We start from the raw sequence: 27997 nt of genomic DNA, 5'->3' as shown, positions 1-27997 counted from the left end.
TGCTATTCTGTTTTAATTTTGCTACATTAGGTTTCCGTTAAATGTACATGAGGAGAAGTCTGACGTAGGAACTGAGAAAAGAAGTCCAAAGATGTCCTTCATCCTTCTCTAGTTTTCTCAATAAAAACTGATCCTTTTTGCTATTCATGGGACTTGGCAGAATTTTTTTTTCCTTTATAGAATGTTTGCAGGTTGTGTGCCATTGTAGATAAGAAATGTACTGTTGGAAATTTTATTACTATAAGTGCCAAACTTACTACACCATTCACAGAAAATACATTTTGCATCATGCTCTGCTTTCAAGTTTTATATGTGAGCTATATATGTGGATTTTTGTAAAGAAATAGCCATTTGGTCCTAACGTTTTATACACTTCTTTTAATACTGTGATCTCATCTGAAATTCCATTAATGCCACCTGTGATTGACTAAACATTTTAGTCGGAATTCTCTTGCTCTTCATTTGCAGCTGAACTAACTGCCTTACTTTGATATACAATCACATCTGTTTGATTATGAAAATCAGGTAGTCTCTTAACATTAGTAAATGAAACAGATGTAAGACTTTGGTGAAAAAATACAACAAAATAGATTACATAGCATCTTGTAAAGCATTTGGTATTCTAGCTGATTTTTTTTCTCCTAAATATACATGAGTACACAAGCGTGTTGGATCTTCACCATAATGAAAACTGCTGGATTTGAGATAACCTTTTCTAATAAATTTAGTATCTCAGTGGAATTATTTCCTTAAAAATAGTTTTTACTTTTGCTACAGATTTCTTATATCTCTTCGAACCACAAGCTATCAGGGGCATCGTTTGTTTTATATTTATATTTTAAACTGGATAAGTACAAGTTTTATAGACACATACTTAACTGGTACAGTATGTACACCCTAGGGTGGTATTCAGAGAGGTTTTTTCATCAGTAATCTTACAGAAATAAAATTAATAAGGATACTTTCAGTACTAAGTAAATATCTGTCATTTTTAGGCAGAAAAGTAATGTATAGCTGTAGATGTTTTACATTTCATGTTGTTGAAATATTTAATCATTTCCATGTATTCTTTTTCATCATTTCATCTGATTATCATAACTATGAATACCACAAAGTGTTAAAGATTCATTGGTAAATATGTGTATAAAGCTTCATACTATATTTATTTCCTGGAGGTTTCATAATGTTTATGATCCAAAAGCAGGACATTGTTTTCTAAAAATACTTGTTTTTAACCAGCTATTTATGGGGAAGGAGACTGATATTCAGATGCCAGACTACCATATAAGCAAGATAAGCAAATGATTTTTAGAGCTGTTGAATATGTGAATCTAAAACAGATTATCCTTTTAGGTTAGGACTGCTGTTTGTGTGGTCCCCTTACATGGATAGACTTATTTGGATAGTGGATGGTATTGCTTCTGTTGATAAGTTTTTGGCCCCATTCCTCAGAATATCCCTTACCCCTCTTGCTTCTCCTCCTCCGAAAAAGATAATTTTTGACTAGGCATTGAGTTGTCCAGTCAAAGGTAATCCATTTGGTGGACCTGAATTTTTAACTTAAAGCACTTGCATAGTCAGCACTGTCTCCTAAGTTTTTTTGTGGATCAGAACAAAAAGAGAAAAAAAATTCTTACAATATTTTTAGCTCACATTTACAAAGGTCTGTTGAACAGTCTGATTTAAAGCTTATTCAAATGTGCAGACCAGTGGTTCTCAAATCTGTCCTGCGAGGACCACAAGTCACTTGAGTTTTCAGGATATCCCTAATGATTATGCATGAAAGAGATTTGCATGTCTGTCACCTCCATCTGTCTGTATTCATTAGGATATCCTGAAAACTCAACTGGCTGGTGATCCTCCAGGACAGGTTTGAGAACCACTGGTATAGACACTTTTCCTTTCAAAACATGTCCAGAGATAAAGCAAAGAAAGTTGTGCAAGGGCACCAGTCTTTTTAGATAGTCTGTTAGCTTTTGCTAGTTCTTGATTTGTAACAACACTATTGCACAGCAAGAAGCATCACATAATGCACATCCTTTTGCAATTTTTTAAAACATTACTTTGATTATGTGATTGTTGGAGCCCACCCTTATGAAATCCCCAAAACACATTCGGTAGTAGAAAACCAGTCCCTCAGATTTTCACCATTATGGGGCCTAACTGCTAATTTTTTGTGGTAATAGATGCATCGAACATCTACTAGCACAGTGTCTTGTTAACTGTTAGTATACACTATTTGTATTAGATATTTAGGACCGGATTCTAAAATTGGCACCATCGTTGGTTGCCTAAAAAACAGCCACTGATCATGTGTCAATCACAATGGTGCAGTTTCTAGAATCGCAGCTTCATGAAAGGTAGGCGCCGGAAATGTAGGCCAGGGTTTTAAAGGCCTACATTTCCAGTGCCAACCTTTCACTTGAATTGTGCCTACGGTAGCCATGCCAATAGTGGCATTAGGCATAATGTGCTTTTGTAGACATGATGAAGGCACCCTACATTTTAAAAAAAAATATTTTAATTGTTTTTAAAATGCTTTTACCTCTTAGGTTCCAGTAGGTTCCCTACTGGTGCCTAACTTAACTTGAGGCACCATTTGTAGAATATGGCCTTGGTACCTAAATCACAGTTAGAGGATACAGAATTGTGTCTTGCAGTAAATGGTGAGGATCATTACTGTACTTTAATTACAAATACTGCCGATTACGTAGTGCAGTTTAAACAGTGAAGAAATTTTGCATCAAATATGCTTATATGTATTAATCCAGTGGTCTTTGCTAATTTTTAAGTGAGGGCCATTTTAGGCCCAAAAGGACTGAAGTAGAGCTGACGCATATCTTCCTACTTGGAGCCATGATGTCAATAGCATGTCTTGAAATTCATTCTTACTAGAACACCTGGACTTGGTCACGCAATGCAGAGTACAGATAAACCCTATGCAAATATAGGCCACAAATTAAAAGTCCTAATATACACAAACAAAATCTTAAGATGCCAGACTCTGCATGTAGTGAACCACCAGAGAAATACAGTAGAAACAAATGAATTTGTTTCTGAACAGTGCAAAATATAGATAGATGTAAATTCTCAAAACTGATATATTAAATTGAAAATAAAATAATTTTTCCTACTATTGTTGTCTGGTGACTTAATTTTATTGAATTCTTTTTTCAAAATCTCTGGCTGCACTTGCTTCTTTTGTGCTCTTGATTCTGTTTCCAGGACCTTCATATCCATTTGCTGTTTATCTCTCCTTCACTTTCTACCCTACATTCATCTTTGGCATTAACTTTTGACATTTAACTTTCTTCCATTTTTCTGCTTCCTTCTCAGTTTTTTATTCCTCTCCTCTCATCCATGTGCCAGATCTTTTCCCTCTCTCTGCTCTTGTCCTGCTCTTCATCCATGTGCACCATCGCCTCACTCTCTCTCTGCCCTTCTCCTCTCTTCATCCATGTGCACCATCGCCTCACTCTCTCTCTGCCCTTCTCCTCTCTTCATCCATGTGCACCATCGCCCCTCTTTCTCTGCCCTTCCCCTCCTCTTTATCCATGTGCACCATCACTTCTCTCTCTGCCCTTCCCCTTCTCTTCATCCATGTGCCCATCACCTCTCTCTCTCTGCTCTTCCCTCTCCTCTTCATCCATGTGCACCATTGCCTCTCTCTGCTCTTCCCCTCCTCTTCATCCATGTGCACCATTGCCTCTCTCTCTGTCCTTCCCCTCCTCTTCATCCATGTGCCCATCACCTCTCTCTCTCTGCTCTTCCCTCTCCTCTTCATCCATGTGCACCATCACCTCTCTCTGCTCTTCCCCTCCTCTTCATCCTTGTGCACCATCTCTCTCTGCCCTTCACCTCCTCTTCATCCATGTGCACCATCGCCTCTCTCTCTCTATGCCCTTCCCCTCCTCTTCATCCATGTGCACCATTGCCTCTCTCTCTGTCCTTCCCCTCCTCTTCATCCATGTGCACCATCGCCTCTCTCTCTCTGCTCTTCCCCTCTTCATCCATGTGCACCATCGCCTCTCTCTCTCTGCTCTTCCCCTCCTCTTTATCCATGTGCACCATTGCCTCTCTTCTCTCTCTCTCTGCCCTTCCCCTCCTCTTCATCCATGTGCACCATTGCCTCTCTCTCTGTCCTTCCCCTCCTCTTCATCCATGTGCACCATCGCCTCTCTCTCTCTGCTCTTCCCCTCTTCATCCATGTGCACCATCGCCTCTCTCTCTCTGATCTTCCCCTCCTCTTTATCCATGTGCACCATTGCCTCTCTTCTCTCTCTCTCTGCCCTTCCCCTCCTCTTCGTCCATGTGCACCATCGCCTCTCTCTCTGCCCTTCCCCACCTCTTCATCCATGTGCACCATTGCCTCTCTCTCTGCCCTTCCCCTCCTCATCATCCATGTGCACCATTGCCTCTCTCTCTGCCCTTCTGCTCCTCTCCATGTGCACCATCACCTCTCTCTGCCCTTCCCCTCCTCTCCATCCATGTGCACCATCTCCTCTCTTTCTCCCATATACCATCAATCCTAAACAGCATTTCTTTCATCTTTCTTCCCTTTCCCACTCCTCTCATCCCTGTGAACCAGCTCTTCCCTCTCTTCCTCCCATGTTCTGACATCTTTCTTCTCTCCTTCTCACAGTCTGGCATCTCTATCCTCTCCTCCCCCCCCCCCTTACTATGGTCTGGCATCTTTCTCCCCTTCTCTAGCATCTCTTTCTCTCTTTCCTCCTTCCTCCCTCCCTCACCCTCTTCTCATGGTTTGATATCTCTCTCTCATTCCCACAATCTGGTATCACTCTCTTCTCTTTCCTGCAGTCTGACATATCTCTTCCCTTTTTCCCTTCTCTTCTACCATGGTCTGGCATCTCTCTCTCCTTCCCTTCCCTTTTTCTCCTTCTCTTCTACCATGGTCTGGTATCTCTCTCATTCTCCTTTTCCCATGTTCTGATATCTCTCCTTGCAGTCTAGCATTTCTCCTTGCCTTCCCTGACATCTCTTTCCTTCCTTCCCTTCCCATGGTCCATCTCCTGCCTTCTTTTCCCCCCTCCCTGTAGTCTGTTATCTCTCTCATCTCCTTGCAGCCTGGCATAACTCCCTTCCTTCCCATCTATTCTTCTCTGCATCTCTCTCTCCTTTCCCTCCCCTCCTGTGATTTTGCATCTGTCCTCCTCTTCCCTTTTCTTTCTTCCAACAGAGGTCTGGCACCTTACCTTTTCCTCCCCATCTCTACAGTCCAGCATCTCTGTAGTACCATCTCCCTTTATACCCTTTTTTTCCTAGCGCTGCATTCGAACTGCAGGCAGCTTGTGTGAACACGCTGCCTTCAATGGCCCGGAAGCTTTCCCTTTGCTATAGCTTCCTGTCTCCATGGTAGGAAGCTGTAGCAAAGGGAAGTTTCTGGGGTTACCGAAGGCAGCATGTTAACTTCACTCATGCTGCCTGTGGCCCAAAAAGTGTAGCGCCAAGGATAAAAAGGATAGAAAAGTGCCAGATCCTACCAGGGAGGGGTGTGTGTGTGTGTGTGTGCGTGAAATTCTGGACAGGCTTCATGGGCTGCCCCAGAGGTCTCAGAGGGCTGCCATCAGCTCATGGGCTTTGCAATGAAGACCACTGTATTAATCTCTTGATTCTATAAATGGTGCCCAAATTTGGGCATCATCTTGAGATCCATGTGCAAATTGATTGATTGATAATGGCTCATTAACCGATGGGTCTGGCTGCAAGTGATTTTATAAAGATCTATGCTCAAACACAGTTGCACATAAATCAGAAAAGGGTGGGACTATGGAAACGGAATGGACAGGTTAGGGGCATCCAAAGAATTACATTCAGTGTTGTAAAATTGGTTGGCTGTATGCCAGAATTTACATCAGTTTCCAGTTAACTTGTATTCTGGTGTCCAACTTTGGGCACAAGGAGTTACACTAAGTGCTGTTCTATAAAGAGCATTTAGCCTAGAGTAGAATATCATTGAGCTTGAATTTTTCCTAGTGCCTACCGACCCTAAGTGCAAACCTTTAGCGCACTTTTTTTTAATTATTATTATTAAAGAGGCATCTAAATATTTTGTGGATTTCATCAGGATAATCTGATTCCATAATTAAAGTAATTGTTGTAAATAGAATTCATAGATGTTTTCCATTAGTACAGTTGTAATGCAACAGTCCCAAATTCCCTGCAGGATTGCTGGCATTTGCATCTGCTTTATATTTATGAAGCATGTCCAGAAAGTAAGAATCAGTTGGATATAAAAGGCATTTAGGAAACAAATAGATATATCTTTATTGCAACTGTGTAAATTAAAACACTTGTCATACTAAGGACCCATTTTTGTATGCTTTCATAAAAAAGGTCACTGCCCAGCCTCTTAGTAGTCCTGTACAGTCAGACTTAGTCATTCCTTAGACTGGCTGATCAAAATTTTTTTTGAGGTGGATAAATAAATGATCAGAAATTGAGACATGACAGGAAGTTGTGTGTGTGATTCAAAAATTGTGAATCACCTGCTTTTCCGATTTTTTAAAATTTTAAAATTTTAATTCATTTATTAAATCATTACAAGTTTAACACTTGTTCTAGAGATACATAGCCATTTCCAATAACAAAAAAATAAAACATTTCCCTTCTTTTACGAAACCGCGCTAGAAGTTTTTAGTGCAGAGAGCCACACTGAATGGCCCGTGCTGCTCCGATACTCATAGAATTCCTATGAGTGTTGGGAGCAGCGTGGGACATTCAGCGTGGTTCCTTGCGCTAGAAACTACTAGCGCAGTTTCGTAGAAGAGGGAGATAGGAAATACAGGAATAAAACTGAATTTGGTCTCTTCCTTAGCAAGGGGAGGAATTAGAACTTAAGGGAGAATTTTTCAATAAACAATTCAGGAAAAGGCTTAGACGGTTGCTTTTCCAAATTTTTTCATTCAGTTTTTCCTCAAATCATTCATGACCAAAGACAAGTGCCCACTTTTCTCATCAGGCATATTTGTCCTTCATTAAACCACCTATACCCTTCCTCACTTTTCCTTTGTACATTGCACCTTCACCATACACTCCACCATCCTCCAGACAAACATTTTTAACGTTTAAAAATCATATCACCAACTGCACTTCTCAGATAGAGGGATTTTTCTTGTTCATCTTTTAATGCCTTACAAAGAATAAGGAACAAAACTATGCCAGTGGGCTACAAATACACATCTTCCCCTTGAGACAGAAGAAAACTGACCTTCACAGGAAGTATGCATGTCGTCTGCACAGCTACTATGGATGATCGGTTCTTACTTTCTGGACATGCCTCTTATCTGAATAGAAATTAATCAAAAGCAATATCTTTTATTTTTATTTGTCTTTCAAAATCCATTAAGCAGGTGCATTGCTGTGTTTACAGCAACACCAGTATAATTCTCTATCTAATGTTCTTTCATTATAGATCCCATACAATTTATTCATCTTGAAGAAAGAGAACCTGTTGACAATTTTGTTGTGATTACAGATTCTTTAATTGAAGGGCATGGTTTCTGCATCCCAGCCATGTAGATATGAATCTGCCCCCTTAGATCCAGTCTGTCCCCTTCAAAATCTAGCCAGATACTGATAGTTTACATAGTTGTAGAATTACAACTTTCTTGTAAAATAATGTAGGTTTACCATAGTGAAATACTCATCGTAGTGTATCATATTAAATAAACCCATGAGCAAAATAAGACTGTTTAAAATCTTGTTAAAACATTTGATAATATGCATTTGGTACTGTCTTAATTCAGATGTAAAGGTCATCTCTTAATTTTGTCTTTTTTTAAAGTCTAATCTTGCAAAGATCTGCTGTATTTTTCATGTGACTCATGGCATAGGATGAAATCAATGAATTGCATATTTGCCTTTTTTTCAAATCAGATGTTATGTGGTATCCAGTAATTTTTTCAGTAACAGTCCTGATTTCCTAGGTTTAGTTTTGTCAAAATAATTGTAAACTATTGTTCTGTGAAATGCGCAAATGATATGACCTATGCAGCTTTGTTTTTTTTAAGTGTATTGTATCATTGAGCTATTCAAATATTTTAAATAGAAAATTGTATTGTTTGGATAATATAACTATATGAAATAAGATGTCTATTAGGCAATAGATAACATACAAAGTCCTGTACTTGGTAAACTGACACTGTTTTTAAGTTGATTACATTTTTAAACAAATGTTGAATTGCTTATTATTGGCTTAGTAGTGAGCACAGAACCCTAAGACTTAAAACTTAAAATTGGACCAATTTTGAAATTGTATAAAATTTGCACTTGTTAAACCACTGGATGTATGTTATCAGTACTTTTTAACTGCTTTTTTAAAATTCATATTTTCATTATCAAATTAAGTTAATTTATAACTGATTTTAAATATTCTCATGTTTTTAGGGGTTTTTTTTTTGTAACCAATGGAAGATTGAAAGTGGTTTATGCAAACAACTAAAAAAAATGTGGGCCTCCCTATTCACTGGTTATTCAATAGACCAGCAAAATATATATTTGCATGTAAATATTGCTAGATAAACTTGTGGGTGGTGTAACAATGTTTGTGTTTCACTACACTAGATTAATAACAACGCAAAATTAAAGTTCATATCTGGATATTTTCAGCCAAGTGCCTGATGATGTTGTACAACAGACACAAGAACAATCTTTTCTCAATGTATGAAGCCATAAATGTATATAAATTATGTTGCAATTGATCTTGTCTTTTTTCTTGTGGATGTTTATAAAATGATATTTGCTGTTAAAAGTAAGAATTTTAGTGACAGTATCAGCTATTAAAGGGGAAGTACAGGCAACTATCAAAACATATTGCTCTGTTTTAGGGGCTTTCGGATTTTAAAAATATCTATGTAGTTCAGCATTAGAAACTAAGAACAAGCTTGATAGAACTGTTAGAAAAAATTCACAAAGAAATTTTAGACCACTGTAAAAGAAAAAAATAGATAAATATATACACCAAAGTACATAGGGGGGATGGATGAGATAACTAGTCAAATAGAAAACAGAACACCAGTATTGTAATTCTAAGCAATACTGTTATGGCCCGGATTTTCTATAAGGTGCCGATATCAGCAGCCACCTAAAAAGTAGCTGCCGATCAGATGTCAATCACACAATGGTGCCCTATAGACAATTGTGCCTCCACAAAAGATAGGTGCCAGAAATGTAGGCCAGGGTTTTCAGGGCCTACATTTCCAGCACCTTTCTTTGTCATGAATTGCACCTATGTAGACATTTTATTTATTCAATTTTCTATACCGTTCTCCCAGGGGAGCTCAGAACGGTTTACATGCATTTATTCAGGTACTCAAGCAGTTTTCCCTCTCTGTCCTTGCGGGCTCACAATCTATCTAAGGTACCTGGGGCAATGGGGGGATTGAGTGACTTGCCCAGGGTCACAAGGAGCAGCGTGGGTTTGAACCCACAACCTCAGGGTACTGAGGTCTGAGCTTTAACCACTGCACCACACTCTTCCCACTTTAGGCTGCCTAAAGGCACTTCCTTTGTTAGCCACACCCATATTAGCATTAGGAGGTCTAAAGTGCCCATGTAGGCGTGATTGCGGTGCATATTTAGGTGTCAGTAGGTGCTTATATTTTGCAGTTTTTTTGCCTTGTTAAACTGTGTTAATTAACTTAGATGCCCCTATGTCTTAAGCCCTAGAGCGTGACAGAGATAGAAATTAGAGAATGACACGGTGACAAAATTCATCACCGTTCCCGTCCCCGCAGATAACCGCAGGAAACCATCTTCATGTCATTCTTTAAGGAGAGAGGGAAGAATCAGAGTATGAATGGCCACAACCACTGACCCGCAAGCTTTGCTTTGAAGAATGCTGGTGTAGAAGGACTGAGGTTGAAATAGACACTACAAAAATGATATGGGATTATTTCCCGCAGTTATCCGCGGGGACGGGAACGGTGATGAATTTTGTCACCGTGTCATTCTCTAATAGAAATATAGAAACATGATGGCAGATAAAGACCAAATAGCTCATCCAGTCTGCTCATCTGCTGTAACCATTATCTCTTCCTCTCTCTCCATTCCTATCCCACACTTTCTTGAATTCATGCACAATCTCTGTCTCCACCACCTCTTCCGAGAGACTGTTCCCCACCTCTACTGCCCTTTCCTTAAAAATGTATTTCCTTAGATTACTCTTTAGTCTATCACCTCATAACTTAATCCAATGCCCTTTTATTCCAGAGCTTCCTTTCAAATGAGAGACTACTCATGTGCATTTATGCCATGTACATTAGGTATTTAAACATTTCTATCATATCTCTCCTCTCCCGCCTTTCCTACAAAGTATGCATAATGAGATCTTTAAGTCTGTCCCTACATGCCTTATGAAGAAGACCATGCACCATTTTAGTAGCCTTCCTCTAGACTGACTCCATCCTTTTTAGATCATCCCATACAATCCCAAGTCCTGCTCTTCTGTTGTGCACTAGAGAATGACATGGTAACCCGCCAAAATGGGAATGAAAAAAAATCTGGTCGCTGCGGGTAAGGGGACAAGGCCATTCACCACTTTGTGGAGCGGTGAATGGCCTTGTCCTGCAGTTAATTTAGGGAACGCACACAAAATACTTTAAAATCCGATCACGCGGTTTGAACATCCCCCCCTCCCTCCCTTGCTTTACCTTTGCTGGCGATTTTCCTCTTAACAAGCAGCCGGAGCATTACTTGAAGTCAGTGGCTGGCTGACTGCCTGAAACTTCTCCTTTAATGCAACCATAAACAGGAAGTTGCGTCGGAGCAGAGGAGAAGTTTCAGGCAGCCAGCCAGCCGCCTGCGACTTCAGGAAATGCTCTGGCTGCTTGTTAAGAGAAATATTGCCAGCAAACGTAAAGGCAAGGGAAGGAGGGAGATGCACAGACTGTGGCGGGTGAGAGGGAGGGGCTGCTGCTGGGGACAGAGGACCCAGCTGAAATGAACTTTTTAAAAATATATATATATTAGTTTCCCATAGAGGTTGGGGGGGTGGGGGTGGGGGAAAGGACACCAAAGTAAAACTGGCCGAGGAGTAGGAAAGAGAAAGGGCAGAAAGACAGGCAGATGAGCCAGATGCTGGAAGCGGGGGGGGGGGGGGGGGAGAGGGAAAGGGAAAGAAGCTAGACGGGGTTGGAGAAGAGAGAGAGTCCGGTATAACTACATCCCAGTCATGGTACCCCCCTTTCTGGCCTAGGTTTCCTTCTTACCCCTTTTCCTCTCTACTTACGGATCCAGCATCCATTTCCCCTCCTCTCACCCTCCCCCCCACTTGCAGTCCAGGATCCATGTCCCCTCCTTCCCCACCCTCCTGCTTGCAGTCCAGGATCCTTGTTCCTTCCTTCCCCTCCCCAAATTGTGGTCTAGCATCCATTTCCCTGTCCCCTCTTCCTCCCCCATGCAGGTCTGGCCTCTCTCCCTCTGGACTAACCCCTCCCCCCCACCGTGAGATTAGACATACCTGCATATTTCCATGATCACCACTATATCCAACTCATCTTCTTCCATCACAGCTTCTAGATCCAGCATCTTGTTTCCCATACTTCAAGCATTAGTATATACTGCTTTCCAGACATTACCCTCTTTTCCCATCTGTGTAGATGTATTCATTGATTTACTTACCTGAGGGCTTATACTCGTCCAGGGGCTGATAAAACTGCAATGGTGAATACTATTGCTTAAGGTTGGTTTTTGAATCCTCATCAATTTTAAGCATACATGGAAAATGCAGCAAAAATGGAATGCCGAGAAATAGCCTATTAGTGCATAGAAAAATATCTGTGTCTTGTACCATTTCAAGCAAGTCTGAAAAACATTGACACCAAAATAAAAAAATCGGTACAGAAAAATATAATCTAAGCAACAAATTGTAAAGGAAATTTTTGTCAAATTTTTACTTTTAAGGTATATAATAAACAGACAAAAAAGTCACTACCCTGTGAATTGTCAGTGTAAACAACATGTAAGAGGAGCCGATGATTAAGGACATGTTGCCTTATTGGCTAAAAGTACCTGACTTGAAATTATATATTCAGTCAGTGTGTCTGAGGCTCGTTTAATTAAATTATTTGTTTACAGTGACAGTTCACAGGGTAGTGACTTTTTTGTCTATTTATTATATACCTTAACAGAAAAATATAATTTCATAACTTAATACTGGATTGTGTACAAAAGGAAGGATACTAGTAAAATGGCCTAAGGGATTTTTCCAACATCCTAGTGAGGTCTAGGCAGTTTGTGAAATGTTTTCCTGCAATTGGTTCTCGCTGTGGTGGTCCATGGGGGAAGTGAGGTTTAGTAATTGGGGGCATAATTTCTGTTGACACTCAGGTTTTCTTTAAAGAATCTCTATTTGAGACACAAATGGAGATTTGAGGAGATTATGAATTGAACATTCAACTGCCTTGTTTTGGTTTAAGTGTTCTAACTTACAATATAAAATAGTTTTTCTTTCATCAATGCAATCTGGTACTTTGAAAAACCATAACCTGGTGCTCTAGGGTTAACTGCTTCTCAGTGTGCCCTGTTAAGGCCAGATCCTGAGTATGGGTCTGAATTTGCAAAGTATACTGTATGCACTTTATTTGATTAAATTTATTACTTGATTTGGAAGTAAATACTGGTATATAACTGTAGATACCTGCTCAGAAAAAAAGTACATGTCTATAATGAATGGAGCCCAGGATGGGCTCCGCGATTGACTCGCATTGCCCTTGCGATCGACCTTTTGTGCCCTCCTGAACAAGAGGCTTCCCACTGCTGGGCCAGGCACTGCTACCTTCTCCCACATGAGCTCAGAGTAGAAAGAGCACTATGTGGGCCTGCATTACAAGACCTGTGCAGCTCCTATTCTTCAGGCTGGCATGGAGACAGCCACATGGAGCTTATGGCTAGGCAAGGGAAATGAGATGAAATATTGGTCAATTGGGGGGAGTAGGCAATTAGGACAGTAAAAGAAAAGGATATGTTGGCCACAAAGGGGGGGTGGAGAGAGAAAAGGGAAGATACTGATGTGGGGGAGGGGACATAAGTTGAAGGTTTGCTTAGTGTCCAATATCCTAGGTTGGCATATCTGGGTTTTGAAAAGGTTTGCGCAAAGGCCTTTTCAGCATCAATGGCCAGGCCAATCACAGGCTCCGACATTGTTTTAGCGTGAGCATTTATATGATGAAATAAACGTATATTATCTCCTATATATCTTTGTTTGATGAATCCTGTTTGATCTTTATGTACGAGGGTTGGGATCACTGTGTTAAGTCTTAGTGATAGAATTTTCGCCATGATTTTGTAATCCAAATTGAGGAGAGAGATAGGACGAAAATTTTTAACCATAGTAGCATCCCTATCTGGCTTGGGAATAACTACAATGGTGGCCTCAGTGAAGTTAAACTGTTTGTCCGGAGTGGAGTGGAGGAAATCATAATATGTTAGAAGTTGAGGTGCCAAGAGAGCTCGGAAACTTTTAAAAAACTCACCAGTAAAACCATCTGGTCCAGGGGCTTTCCCAGCGGGTAAGGAAGATATAGCAGTCTCAATCTCATTTGTAGTTATAGGAGCATCTAGTTTTGTTTTAATAGATTCCGATATAGTCGGATGATTTAAAGAAGCAAGAAAAGAATCTATGTCCGAATCAGGGGCCGAAGACTCAGAATGATATAGGGCAGTATAAAATTTTTCAAATTGGGAGGAAATCAACGGTCTGGTTCTTACTAATTGTCCTGATGGGTCTTGAATAGCTGAAATGTGTAAACGTTTTGATTTGGTTTTGAGATATCTAGCTAAAGGGCGACCCATGAGATTATCTCCCATATAGTGACCAGAAGTTGAAATAAAGATATCTCTTCGGGCCGTGCAAGAGACCAAAGTATTATATTCATATTTAAGGTTTTGAATACGTTGGATCGAGTGGAGTGGCCTTTCTTATTCCGAGTACTGAAATGGTACAACTTTGGTTCCTTTTTCACAAATTGGATAGAAACATTATATCGTCAACCCACGGCCCATATCCTGATTAATAACTCTCTCTCTAATAGATTTTCCCTTTACAGAGGTACCCGTCAAGGCTGTCCCCTTTCACCATTATTATTTGATCTAGCATTGGAACCTTTATTATCTGCTATCCGACAGTGTTCCCTAATAAAAGGTATTCCCTCATCCAATCGAGACATTAAATTGGCAGCTTATGCCGATGACGTTCTCCTCTTTCTCAGAGATCCCCTTTTCTCTCTACCCCATCTCATTTACATAGTTTCCCAATATTCTCGTCTCTCGGGATACTCTGTCAACTGGGAGAAGTCGGAGATCTTTCCTCTTAATGACCATATTTCCTTCTCAGATCTAGCTCACTTCTCTTTTCCATGGTCACAAGGAGCTGTGAAATATTTGGGAATCCTAATTCATAAAGATCCAGATCATGCTCAGGATCTTAACATATCCAAAATCAAAAATTTAATTTTAAATACTACAACGCGTTGGTCTCCGCTTTATCTGTCCTGGTGGGGTAGAATAGCCTCCATTAAAATGACTCTGGCTCCACAAATTAATTACATTCTTTCTATGCTTCCCCTTTTATGCCGGAAAAAATTCTTTCATTGGCTTAATATGAAAATTTCTGAATTTATTTGGAACAAGAAAAAACCTCGTATTGCTCTCGCCAAGCTGAAGGCCTCTAAGATTAATGGCGGCCTAAATCTACCAGATTTTTACTACTATTACATTGCATCATTAGCCAAATATGGAGCTCAATGGATAGTTGACTCGAACCCTCAAGATCAACCAGCATGGTTCGAAATGGAACGCTTTTTATGTACACCACTACACGTCTCGTGCTTTCTTACAGTGTCAATACCTAGACACTTGAGAAGGTATTCTTTATTATGTGCAACGCAGCATGCTTTACGCCTATTAGATGCAGCGGCTGAAATTCACGCTGATGAAGGCCCACTCATGTCCCTTTGGAATAACTCTAAAATTCAGATCAATGGAAGATCCCTCTCATGGAAAAGATGGCAGCGGGCGGGTGTGTGGTTTGTTCATCAATTGATCTCCTCTAATTCTTTTGTCCCCTTTGATATTTTCCGTTCCACATACTCACTCCCATCCTCTGTACGATCACAATGGCTTATGCTTACTGGAATATTAGATAATATACATACACGCCCTGATTTTATGACCTCTATTCATACTGTTCGTCATTGGTCTACTCTGGCTTTACTGAAGGGTAAGGCAATATCTCTTTTTTATGGTATACTAAGAGATCACTTCTTCACTTTTTCAACTCAGTCTATGAACCATTGGGACTCTATTTTGAAAACCACGCTTTCTGAAATAGATTGGGAACTCTTCTGGTCTTCCACAAATCGTCCTCTTTTATCATCCAGAGTTTCACAATCAATGTACTTTGTTATGTGGAATGCAGTATGGACTCCATATCGTAAGTGGAAAGCGAATCTACAACAAGATTCTACCTGTTGGAACTGTCTGAAAGCACCCGGAACTCTCGATCACATGCTTTTCCACTGCAATATGGTTCATTCCTTTTGGCTTCGTATTTGGGATACCATAAAATCTATCACTAAATGTTCAGAAGTGATCTCCATGGATATTATAATTCTTCGTTCTCAACACCCATGTTTTGCACAATCAAATTGCCCGCCTAAACTCATTGACACCATGTTCGTGACAGCTCTAATGCATATTCTGAAAAACTGGAAATCATCCTCATTGCTAGACTACACTTTTTGGTGGAACTCTTTAAGTATGTACCATAAATTTGAATCTTATGCATATGAGAAGAAATTGTTTTCTCGATCTTCCACAAACTTGACACGAAACAAATCACCTTGGCCATTCTTAGATTCATATGTTCGTTCTGCTCTATAGACACTTCTGCCTCTCTCTTTCTCTCTCTATATCTCTCTCTATTTCTCATTCTCTCTCTCTTCCTTTATCTTTCTCTCTCTTTCTCTTATCCCTCCTGCTTCTCTGTCTTCTTCTATTCCTTTTCTAAGCAGTTCCAGATACTCTGGATCCTTCTCATTAATCTAGTTTTATTCAAATGATTGTAGATACGAATATTTGATACATGATTTTTATTATGATCTATATGTTTGAACTGCTTTCTGTTTATAATTCCTATAATATTCAATAAAATCATTGAACTAAAAAAAAGAAAAGGTTTGAGCAAATTCCTCGAGGAAAGGTCCATAGTCTGCTATTGAGACTGATATGGGAGGAGCCACTGCATGCCCTGGGATTGGTAGCATGGAATGTTGATACTATTGGGTGCTTGGTGCTTGAGACCTAGATTTGCCACTGTTGGAAACAGGATACTGAGCTACATGAACCATTGATCTAACCCTAGTACTGAAAACACAAGTAACAACATAGTGGAGAAAAATGTGTATAAAATTAATCTTCAATATAGTTATGTTCATCTGGATTCTTAAACATATAACCTTAATCTTAGCACATTTCTCACATTCCTTTAATTGGATGCTACTTTGTCAAAATGATAGAGGCCCTTACAGTCCTTCCTTTTAAAAATGTCAAGCTTGGAAGCACTCAAAAATGTCTGGGTCACTGGTTAGTACAGTACTGCTATAATAGTAGCTATAGTCCAGGGTGTGTAATTCCATTCTCTTCAATGGTCATATTGAACCACATGACTTCCAATGAAGCTGCAGCATCCAAAGTCCTAATACTTGTCCTGGCATCAGAGGACCTTGTCAACCCTGTAATAACATCCATACACTGGCTGCCTTTCCAAAAACTCTGCGCCTTCAAAGCCTTGATTCTAGCCTTCATGACTGTCCACAAGATCATACCAAACTACATGTCATCAAAACTATAAATCTACGTCCCCAACTGATCACTGCGATCCCAGGCAAAGAGATGGCTGGCCCTACCACCTGACCACTCATGACCGAGACAGCCCATAAGCGCTCCTATTCACTTTTTTATACCTAGATTATGGCACACCGTTCCCTCCTCCATTAGATTGCTGGACAGTCTATGGAACTTCAGGAAGGCCGTGAAAACCTTCCTCTTTACAAACCCAGCTCCTTAACGACAGGCGCCTCTACCCCAGTCTGTTGGAACTCAATGGCACCTCCTAGCACACCAAATGGACTCCCACTGAAACTCAATACCACCGCCAGCATAATTGAAATAACTACCAAACTTACCAAATACTCAAACCACAACCAAATTGTGCTACATACTGAAATTCAAATGCCACCCCCAGTATAATTAAACTATACTAACCACAGAAACCAAACACTACTAGACTATCAACCATGTACATACCTGCAACACAAAAGCTGCATTACTTTTTTTTTTAAACCTATGCTTGTACTATAAATTGCTGCTATATCAACTACACTATGTCTGCAAAGTCTGTACACTCACTTAAGTCTTGTCCTGTCTATACTGTGAATGTTCTCTTGTAACCCATTCTGGGCTCCTTTGGGAGGATGGGCTAAATGAATAAATAAATAAGAAACTACATTGCCTGCCCATAACTGCAAGGATCAAGTTTAAATTAGGCATCATTGTCTTTAAAATCCTGAGAGGGAATGCCCCCGACTACCTAACAGAGTTGGCCATCCTACTCCAGGTTGCCTTCAACAGATATTCCACCAGAAATCTTTTCCACTTAAAATTCCCAGCATGCAACAATATAAAGTCCGCCAGGCAAATTACCTTATCTATCCAGTATCAATTAGCAAAATGCTGGAACCAACTACCATTTACACTACGATCTTGTGACCACTATCTCAGGTTCAGAAAACATTTAAAAGCATTTCTATACCAAGACAGGGAGCCAATCCTGAAGTAACTAAAATGGTAATTGTAAAAGCTCATTTCTAAACTAATGCAACTCCTAGGACATAATGATGAGCCGATGACCTACTTGAACTTGAAACTATGTATCTGTATCTATGACCTAACTGTATTAACTGTACTGATCTATCTGTACTAGCAATTCTATTGAATGTCCATGTCAAACTGTCCATTGTAACTTCCTGGGTAACTGACCCAACCTCTTGTAATGTAATCCGACCTTGAACTGAACAGGTAAAGGTGGAATAGAAAACCTGATTAACATAACTAGCAACATCTCAGTGCTTACCCCAGCAGCTCAGCCCCTAGTGTTGTCAGAAAAGAGGGCATTGAATGATAGAGGCCTCTTTCCTGTCTTGTAGTATGAGCTGTGAGGTCCTATAATCTTGTGGTTCATACCACAAGACTGACACCTTACATCAGAGGGCATTGCTGCACTATTAAGTGCACCTTATTCCTGTTAGCTACAGGGGCTGAGCAGCCAGGAAAGTGTGGGGTTTGGGCTTCTAGGAAAGCTGGGCTGAGCTGGTAGGGAAATGAGATGTGTGTGTGGAGTGATCAACAAGAATTTGCTTACAGGATCAAATAGGCTTGCACCTGATTACTATGGGCCCAGAATCACAAAGCACAAATCTACTGTACATACTAAAAAATTAACCCATCTGAATGTAAACCGAGATAACCTCCTCCCCTCCCCCCCCCAAAAAAAAGAGAGAAAAAGACTGACTTGGATATAAACTGAACTTGTAGCCAATCAGGGCCTTAGGCCCCTCCCACTGCATCCCAAGATGCATTGGGAGGGGGAAGGCCATCATTCTGAGCATGGCCCTATTGGTAGGAGGGAGTTGGCTTCCCTCCTGCCAATTTGTCATCTGAAGGTATGGGGGTGTTGGGAGGGGGGTGTCCAGTAATGTTGGATTATGTCAGGGGAGGGGGATGGGGATGATTCGGGGGATGGGGTATAGGACTTGGTGGCTTTTTTTTTATATAGTTAGTTTGGAGGTGTACTGGAGGGGATCGTTGCCTGGGAGGGAGGGAGAGAGGAATCTCCCTGCCAGGTCAGTTGATCCTGGCAGGGGGAATCCCCATCAGCTGAGCCAGTAAGAATCCCTGAAACTGGCTCAGCTGATGGGGATTTCCTTGCGATCAGACAAGGTAACATAGTAATATAGTAGATGATGGCAGATAAAGACCCAAAAGAGATAGTTGGGTATGTCTGCAAAACTTGCTTTTGTGCATTTTTCATGTCGTCATTTTTAGTTTTGAAAAAAGAGATGTACTAAGGACCAAAACATCTACGTTGGTCATTTTCAAAAATAAAAGATAAATGTCTGGCTGTTTTAAAAATGGTCTTTTTTCTACTAGATTTCTTGATGTTTTTTCCAAAATGTCCAAATTAGACTTAGATGTCCTACTGAAAATGCCCCCCCACAGCTTCTGGAACTGCACCAGACACTGGCGATACATCAACATTGAGGAGGTCTCTGTCTGCCTTCAAACAGCGCCAGTAGTAGGCTCTCAGACCCAACATCGAGGAAGCTTGTGAATTCAACATTGTCCTTGTTAATACTGAGCGGTTCCAATGCTGGTTATCAAATGAAGACAAAGAAGCACGTATATTGGTCTTCCTTAATGCACAGTGCCAGGAGCTCTGGGACATTGGTGTTGCCAGCACCTGAGAAGCGTTGGCACTGGACCACTCCCTCTCCATGGTAGTAGTGTTCATGTTCCAGTTTCCCCAAAAAGCCAAGACCCTGCTCCCTATTTGACATCATCAATACTAATAAAATGACCAAATGTCAACATAATACACAAACCAATGAGATAAATTTAGAAATAGGTAAATTAAACCCTAGAATTAGTAGTGATCTATTAAAAATACTCTCCAGAAGTGGGGCTAGTGAAGTGTCAACATTTACCATCCAGGTAATTACTTCATGCTAAACAAATAGAGAGGAACCAGCATTTGCTGTTTAATATGGAGGGGAAAAAAGCCTCAGCAGAAAGACTGGCTTGAGGGACTGACACCTTGAGCCAACTGATGCATTAGCACCCCTCTTTGCTCCCATGTTCCAGTAGCTCCCCTTTAATATAAAGTCTTCCCACCAATGCTAATGATAAATGGCACCAAAATCCTGAATACCAGTCTCACCCTCCCTGCCTGCAGAGGGGAGAGAAGAGAGTGGGAGAGCTGCCAGACTGGGATTTTGGTCCCCTTTATCACCGGAGGCCTGGGCCTCGGTCTCACCTGGTCCATAAGTTGAGCCAGCCCAGCCCAGAGAAGTGCGGTATATTTGATCCACGACTTTAACCTTTTTATAATCATGTAATCATTGACGGAGAAAAATTTTCCTTATGTTAAAAGAGCCCATTTAATTTGCTTAATTTGTCAATTTATTTTAAATAAGCAAAAAACAAAAAAACAAAACTAGCGAACCTCCCTTCATTGCTGATTAATCACTCTGCTTGCCAAGGTCTGATAGTGACAACAATTTTGTTGGATCTGCTTCAGGGACCATCCAATTAAAATAATTCCTAAAATGGAGGCCAAAAAATGTACTCACAGGTGTATTGGTGCACAGTATTCCCATACTACTTAGTAAGAAGAGAATTAAAATGATTTTTGCCTCTAATGGCCTGATACTAGTGATGCATCAGCACTGAGATTGCATTGCTTATCCTAGACATCAAACATCATTAGAGACCATAAAGAGGGTGGGGATTTTATTGTATTTTCCTGATCCCAATGGCAAGAGGATGACTCTGTTCATCCTAGACCTAAAGACCTTGAACAAATTCCTAGTGAAGATAGATCAGTGTGCCTTGGGAAAATGAGACTGATTATGCTTTGTGAAGTTAAGATGTTTTCCTCAAAATAGATTCAGATCTCCATAAATCTCTCTATCTCAGATTTGTAATAGGAAAAAAAACCACCTCCAGCATCGCATACTTCCTTTTATCTCAGTATCAGCAGTACAGGTATTTGCAAAATGCCAAGCCATGATGGCAGTAGCTACATGTATTTTCCATCTGGTTGAGTGCCATATCTTAGGAAAGTGGTATGGTTGGAATGGATGGAAAAAAAACCCAAAAACCTTTCAGGGGTTGGTGTCGTCAGAGTTTATGGCATAATATCCTAAGGTTATTTATTTATTATTATCACAGCTCTATATATACCAATTAAATTATATTATTATTAGTGAAGTGTTCAGACCAATACCCATAAATTCTGTGATCTCACTGAACTGGGGTACATTTGGGACCATCATAACACTTATATTGTCCCTTTGCCAGCCTCCATCATCTATATAACTAGTACAGCTCTTTGAAATTCATTATATATACTTGTGAATAGATTTTTTAGAATCACACTTATCTTGATGGCTGTTCCAATAGGCTTGGCTTTATTCTCTGTAACTTCCAGCTGCAGTGAGGTAAGGTGCTTAAATCATAAAGTGCTTGTGCTTATAGTGTTTACTATTGACTTCCGTGTTTGCTAAAATTTGATCTTAAGCCCGGCCCCCCGACTCGAGTTTCGGGTCCTTCGTCAGGAGGGGTCCCTATAAGGCTTACTTCTGCTAGGTTCCCACCTCAAAATGAACACGCAGAACCTAGTAAGCCTTATAGGGACCCCTCCTGACGAAGGACCCGAAACTCGAGTCGGGGGGCCGGGCTTAAAATCAAATTTTAGCAAACACGGAAGTCAATAGTAAACACTATAAGCACAAGCACTTTATGATTTAAGCACCTTACCTCACTGCAGCTGGAAGTTACAGAGAATAAAGCCAAGCCTATTGGAACAGCCATCAAGATAAGTGTGATTCTAAAAAATCTATTCACAAGTATATATAATGAATTTCAAAGAGCTGTACTAGTTATATAGATGATGGAGGCTGGCAAAGGGACAATATAAGTGTTATGATGGTCCCAAATGTACTCCAGTTCAGTGAGATCACAGAATTTATGGGTATTGGTCTGAACACTTCACTAATAATAATATAATTTAATTGGTATATATAGAGCTGTGATAATAATAAATAAATAGCTAATAAACATCACAGAATAACATTGTATATCTCCCTACTAGGTGGTATATAATATCCTAAGGTCCATTTGTACCTGGTATCTTATTGGAAGAGCTCAGAACGGGTTAAAGGTTGTCATACATAATATAGTTAACAGGTTACAATTTACCATAGTTATAGTACAAGCTTTTTGATACAAGTTTTTATCCTACTTCTACACATACTAGGGATCTAATGCCAATATAATCATAATAATACAGGTTGTTCACCCTCTCCAAGTTAGGGAGAACAAGAGGGAACTCGAAAGTTGAAAGGGGATAGATTCTGTACAAAAGTAAGGATGTTCTTCTTCACCCAGAGAGTGGTAGAGAGCTGGAACGCTCTTCCAGAGCCTGTTATAGGGGAAAACACCCTCCATGGATTCAAGACAAAGTTAGACAAGTTTCGGCTGAACAAGAACGTGCGCTGGTAGGGCTAGTCTCAGTTAGGGTGCTGATCTTAGACCAGAGGGCCGCTGCGTGAGCAGACTGCTGGGCATGATGGACCACTGGTCTGACTCAGCAGTGGCAATTCTTATGTTCTTATGTTCTTACTGCCACACCACATAGTTCTAGGCGGTTCACATGTAAAAGAACTGTGCCATCAATAAGTAAAAATACAATTGGCTTAAAAATACATTAAAATCAAACTAAAATAAACAATTTAAAATATCAGTTTACAATTTACCAATCAAGACTGAAACATCAGTTTACAAATTTATCAAACAGATCAGTTTTCAACAGCATCCTATAAGACATATAAGAATAAGCCTGAGAAATAATGGTACATAACCATGAATTCATTTTGCCTGCCTGGAAAGCGAATAGCTTGTCTAAGAATCTTATATCGGTAAGATTTTATGGTTGTATGAACCAATAGATAGTGTCCTCGAGTGATCTTGTTAGGTTTATATCGCTCAAAACATGAGGATAGGTAAATAGGAGCCAGACCAAATGAGGCCTTAAAACAAATACAACCGAACTTAAACAGTATTCTTGCCTCAAAAGGTAACCAATGCAACTGTTGATAAAATGGAGTAACATGGTCATGTTTCTTCAGGCCAAAAATCAAACGAACCGCTGTGTTCTGAATAAGTTTTAATCTTTTTAGAAGTTTTTTGGGAGATCCCAAGTATATTATGTTGTAATAATCCAGAATAGACTGTCAAAATTTTTTTTTATTGTTCAAAGAACATAAGAACATTAGTAGTGACTCTGCTGGGTCAGACCAGAGGTCCATCATGCCCAGCAGTCCGCTCACGCGGCATCCCATCAGGTCCAGGACCTGTATAGTGATCCTCTATCTATACCCTTCTATCCCCTTTTCCTTCAGGAAATTATCTAATCCCTTCTTGAACCCCAATACCGTACTTTGTCCTATCACACCCTCTGGAAGCGCATTCCAGGCGTTTGACTAGTGATTGACTAGTGTTGTGCTGTTCTGTGTTGTTTAGTGCTGGTGTTCCTAACTTTAAGTCAGCAGTTTGCATGTGTCCTGCTGTTGTTTCGTATGTATGTGCCCTCTGCTTTGCTGTGTTTTTGCTTTTATGTATTTGGTTATTTAGCTGTGTTATTTGTTGGCGTCCTTACCTTGCTGTCCTTAGGTGTACTGCCTCGGCCCTTCTTGAGGCCCTTCTTGAGGCGCTTTCGTTAAGGCAAGCGCCTTTGCTGCTCACCTTCGCACGCCGAATGGCTGAGTGCTGTTGGCCCCTCCCCTTTTAAGGGGGAGCTTTGTTGGTCATCATCAGGGGTGGGCAGAGCTAACTCTCGCCGATTCCTCCTGTAGTCTCCTGCCTCTGCTTCCCTTTTTTTTCTTCCCTCTCTTTCTGCTGCTGTCTCCTACTTTCCCCTCTCTCCTGCTTGCCTGCCCAAGCTGTCGATTGCCTCCGCTCGTTGGCCCCTTCCTTTTTAAGGGGGAGCTTCGTTAGTCGACTTTGGGGGTGGGCGGAGCTAACTCTCGCTGATTCCCCCTGTAGTCTCCTGCCTCTGCTTCCCTTTTTCACTTGTTTTTTTTCTTTGTTTTTTGCTTCCCTCTCCTTCTGCTGCTTTCTCCTACTTTCTCCTCTCTCCTGCTTAGGGGCCCATAATAAAAAAACTATAGACATCCAAAAAGCATCCTAAATCAGCACTTGGACGTCCTAATTGCCAGGACGTCCAAGTGCCGATAATCAAAATCATCTTTCTTTACATCCACTGAGGTGTTCCAGCCTCTGTACATTCAGAGCACAAGATGGGTGTGGTGAAGGCGTGCTATGGGCAGGCTTTGGGCAGTTTCAAGGGCGAGGTAGACATGGACTTCTTGCTGCAATAAACATTTTGAAAGACATCCTGGATAGAACTTATGTGTTTGAACTAGACTTATTTTAGAAGGGTCTAAGTGCCACAAAGGTGCCCACACTGACCAAATGACCACTGCATGCATCAAGGTAAGATTACCCCCACATTCCCCAGTGCTCACGGACCTCCTCACATCCACAAAGATCAGAATAATATACCTGTGTCCAGAATATCATCACCTGGTATAGGAAAGCCTAGTAGAGCATAGGTTTCTTAAGTAGCCTGGTGGGTGGGCTAGTGAACCATAGAGAAGAGTATCAAGGCCCTTAAGCCACTCTTAACCACTACATTTAGAGTGGAAAATGTGAGCCCATCAAAACCCTACCCTACTCTACTGCCATATAGGTACGTTAGATAGATTATGAACCCACTGGGACAGATAGGGAAAATGCTTGAGTTCCTGATTGTAAAACCACTTAGATAAACTTTGATAGGCGGTATATAAATCTAATATAATAAAATCCTTACCTGTGCATGCGCAGTTGAAATGGTGTGATCCCTGCCGCCGTGATTTGTGCCTCCGTGGCTGTGTTCTATTTGCATTACGTGCGGTGGCTTGTGGTGTATGCGGCGGTTTCAGCAATGGTGAGAGCAATGGCAGGAGGGTTCACTGCCGAAAGCAACAGCAGGAGGGTGTCCTTTGGCCTGGACGAGGCCGACAGGGTGCAGGTGCTGCAAGGTGTCCGGCTGCTAGTGCTGCATAGGGAAGTGGAGGGAGAGAGGGAAAGGGGGCTGCTTTGGGGGAAGGGGTGTGCTGGGGGCAGGCAGCAATCTTGGTTTGCTCTGGGGGGGGAAGACAGAAGGGGGCCACAGAGAGACAGGCAGGCATGGCGCAACAGAGAGAGATAGGCAGGCAGGGGGCCAGGGAGAGAGACAGATAGACAGAAAGAAAGACAGACAAGGGGCCAGGGAGAGACACAGACAGAAAGAATGACAGACAGACAGGTGGCCAGAGAGACAGACAGACAGCCAGTGGCCAAGGAGAGAGAGACAGAAAGAAGGACAGACAGACAGAAAGCAGCCAAAAAGAGAGAGAGACAGAAAGAAAGAAACAAAGATGGACAGACAGCGGCCAAGGAGAGAGACAGAAAGAAAGACAGACACATCTATTGTAGCCCCGTTAATGTAACGGGTTTAAAGACTAGTACCTAATAAACTTAAACTTAATAATACCTGCAGCCATAAAGGATATTGGGGTTGTAGACAGGTGGGTATAGTGGGTTTGGGGAGCTCACCATAACCTATAAGGGAGTTCTGGTGAGATATTTATCTGGCACCCTTTGTGTGAAGTTCACAGCAGTGACCTCTAAAGTGCCCCACTGCTTTGTTGCTATGTCAGGATGGCTAGTCCATTACAGGACTGGCCCCTCCCATGTCCAAATGGTCTGGTTCTGTGTGTTTGGGACTTGCTTTTTGAAAATAGGCATTTTCTTACTGCCGACTTTGGATGTCTAGCACCATATATCCAAATCGGACTTAGACGTATGTATTGAAAATGCCGCTCATAATGTAGAGTTTACAGGCTACAATTTGCCATAGTTTCAGTGCAACATGAATATCATAACATACATCTTTATTTATATACCGCGAAAGCCTTTTGATTCAAGGCAGTTTACAGGAAAAATGGCTGAGGAGAATCAGTGAGCTACAGCAATGGAGAGAGGACTGAAAATTGTATAGATTGCATAGAGGAAGGTTAAGCAGGGTTTTATGAGGGAGATAAATAAGTAGGAATCTTCATAGTCTTAGAGCCACAATGTGGAATAGAAAGTCAGTGGGTTTGGGGGTCTTTTCATGGAAAATTTAAGGTGGGTCATCCTGTTTGGGGAAGAGCAGCGTTTTTAGGAGCTTTCTGAATTGCATGTAAGAGGTTGATGTTCTGACCAGTTTGCTCCATTCGGGATCTTTGGAAGCTGCTTGGTAGGGTAGGGTAGGGTAGGAGTCTGTTAATGAATCTCTTAATTGAGGGGAAGGCGAAGAATGACTGAGGTTGAGTAGATCATCTGGGTCTGGTGAATGTGAACTGATTGGTGAGCTACTTGGGCAGTAGACCATACAGAGCTTTGTAGAAGAGACATCTGAATTTGAAAAGTACTCAGCTCTCATTTTCCAGCCAATGAAATTTTTGGTAGAAAGGTAGATGTGATTGAATTTTTTTAGGTTGAACATGAGCCTCACTGTGGTGTTTTGGATGACGCTTAGTTTCCAGAAGTGTTTGCATAGTCCTGCTAGGTAGATGATGTTGCAGTAATCTAGGATGCTTAGGACTAGTATTTGGAATAAGAGTTTGAAAGGCACCTGGTCAAAGTATTTTCTGATGGATCTGAGTTTCCAGAGTATGTTGAATCCTTTGCATGTGATATGGTTGACTTGGGCAGACATGGACAGTTGTCTATTTAGATGCAAGCCCAGGATTCTGATTGTGGAAGAGATGGGGAAATTTGTTCCCCTTAGGGTTATGGAGTTATGAAGAAATGGTGGTTGTGTTTAAGAAGAATTTGTTTTCTCAGTGTTCTATTTTAATTTGAAGTGGGTCATCCAATTTTCTGTTGTAGACAGGATGGTGTCTATTCTGTGTATTTCTGTGGGTGTCAGGCATGTGACAGGGAGGACGACTGTAATGTCATCAACATAGCTGTAATATGAGATGTTTAGACTACTGAGTTGTTCTAGGGAAGCAAGGTAAACGTTGAAGAGCAAGGGTGATAATGGGGAACCTTGTGGGATGCCACAGTTGCTGGTTCATGCCATAGATAGTGTGTCCCCAATCTTGACTTGGTAGCTGCGAGATTTCAGGAAGCCCTTGAACCATTTTCTGATACTCCATAGGCATCTAGGCAGAATAGCAGCAGGTCATAATCTACAAGGTCGAAAGCACTGTTGAGGTACAGTTGGAGGATGGGCACATTTAGACCCTTGCTTAGTAGATTATATAGATCAGTGATAAGTGATGCAATTACTGTTTCAGTACTGAATGACTGTCTGATGCCTGTTTGGGAGTCATGGAGTAGTTGAAAGTGTTCCAGATGATTCATCAATTGAATTTGTACTACTCCCTCCATCAGTTTTATGAAAAGTGAGATTAGTGTGATGGGTCTGTAGCTGTGAGGTTGAGAAGTGGCACTTTTTTTGTCTTTTATGATGGGTCTGATAATGATGTGTCCTCTTTTAGCTGGAAATTTTCCTTTGTTGAATGTGTCTGTTAGCCAGAAGTAGAGAACATAAGAACATAAGAAAAGCTGCTGCTGGGTCAGACCAGTGGTCCATCGCGCCCAGCAGTCCACTCACGCGGCGGCCCCCAGGTCAAAGACCAGTGCTCTAACCCAGTGTTCTTCAACCACCGGTCCGTGGACCGGTGCTGGTCCACAGAAATTTCCTGCCGATCCACAGGGCCACCACATGCATCAGGCCCAAAACAGTGTTCTTCAACCACCGGTCCACGGTGCGATCGAAGCGGCATTACCTTCGAGCCAACTCCCTCTTCCTCCCTGATTCAATGCACAAAGCCACGGGCAGTGCCTCCTACACACGTCCTGCGCCTGAACCGGAAGCCTTCTCTCTGACGCTGCAACGTCAGAGGGAAGTCTTTCAGATGAGGCACGGGACACGCAAGGAGCCGCTGCCCGAAGCTTTGTGTACTGCATCAGTGAGGAAGAGGGAGCCGGCCTGAAGATAACACCGGAGGTGGCATAAAATGGCCAGGCGGGAGCAGGCCAGAGGGTAAGACATAGAATG

The 27997-nt window shown here is 41.2% G+C and overlaps 1 protein-coding gene across 1 annotated transcript in view; it reads left to right on the top strand.

Annotated features, from left to right (window-relative positions):
- FOXO1 (forkhead box O1) overlaps positions 1-3136 on the top strand; it is a 94182-nt gene extending 91046 nt beyond the window's left edge. The window contains exon 3 of the mRNA XM_033949854.1: positions 31-3136. The gene's annotated coding sequence lies outside the window, so the exon portion shown is untranslated. The remainder of the gene's footprint in view (positions 1-30) is intronic.
- Positions 3137-27997: the final 24861 nt, after the last annotated feature.

This window comes from Geotrypetes seraphini, chromosome 6 (assembly GCF_902459505.1).
Source record: "Geotrypetes seraphini chromosome 6, aGeoSer1.1, whole genome shotgun sequence".
NCBI lineage: Eukaryota > Metazoa > Chordata > Amphibia > Gymnophiona > Dermophiidae > Geotrypetes > Geotrypetes seraphini.
This window is presented reverse-complemented; position numbering and strand designations above follow the sequence as displayed.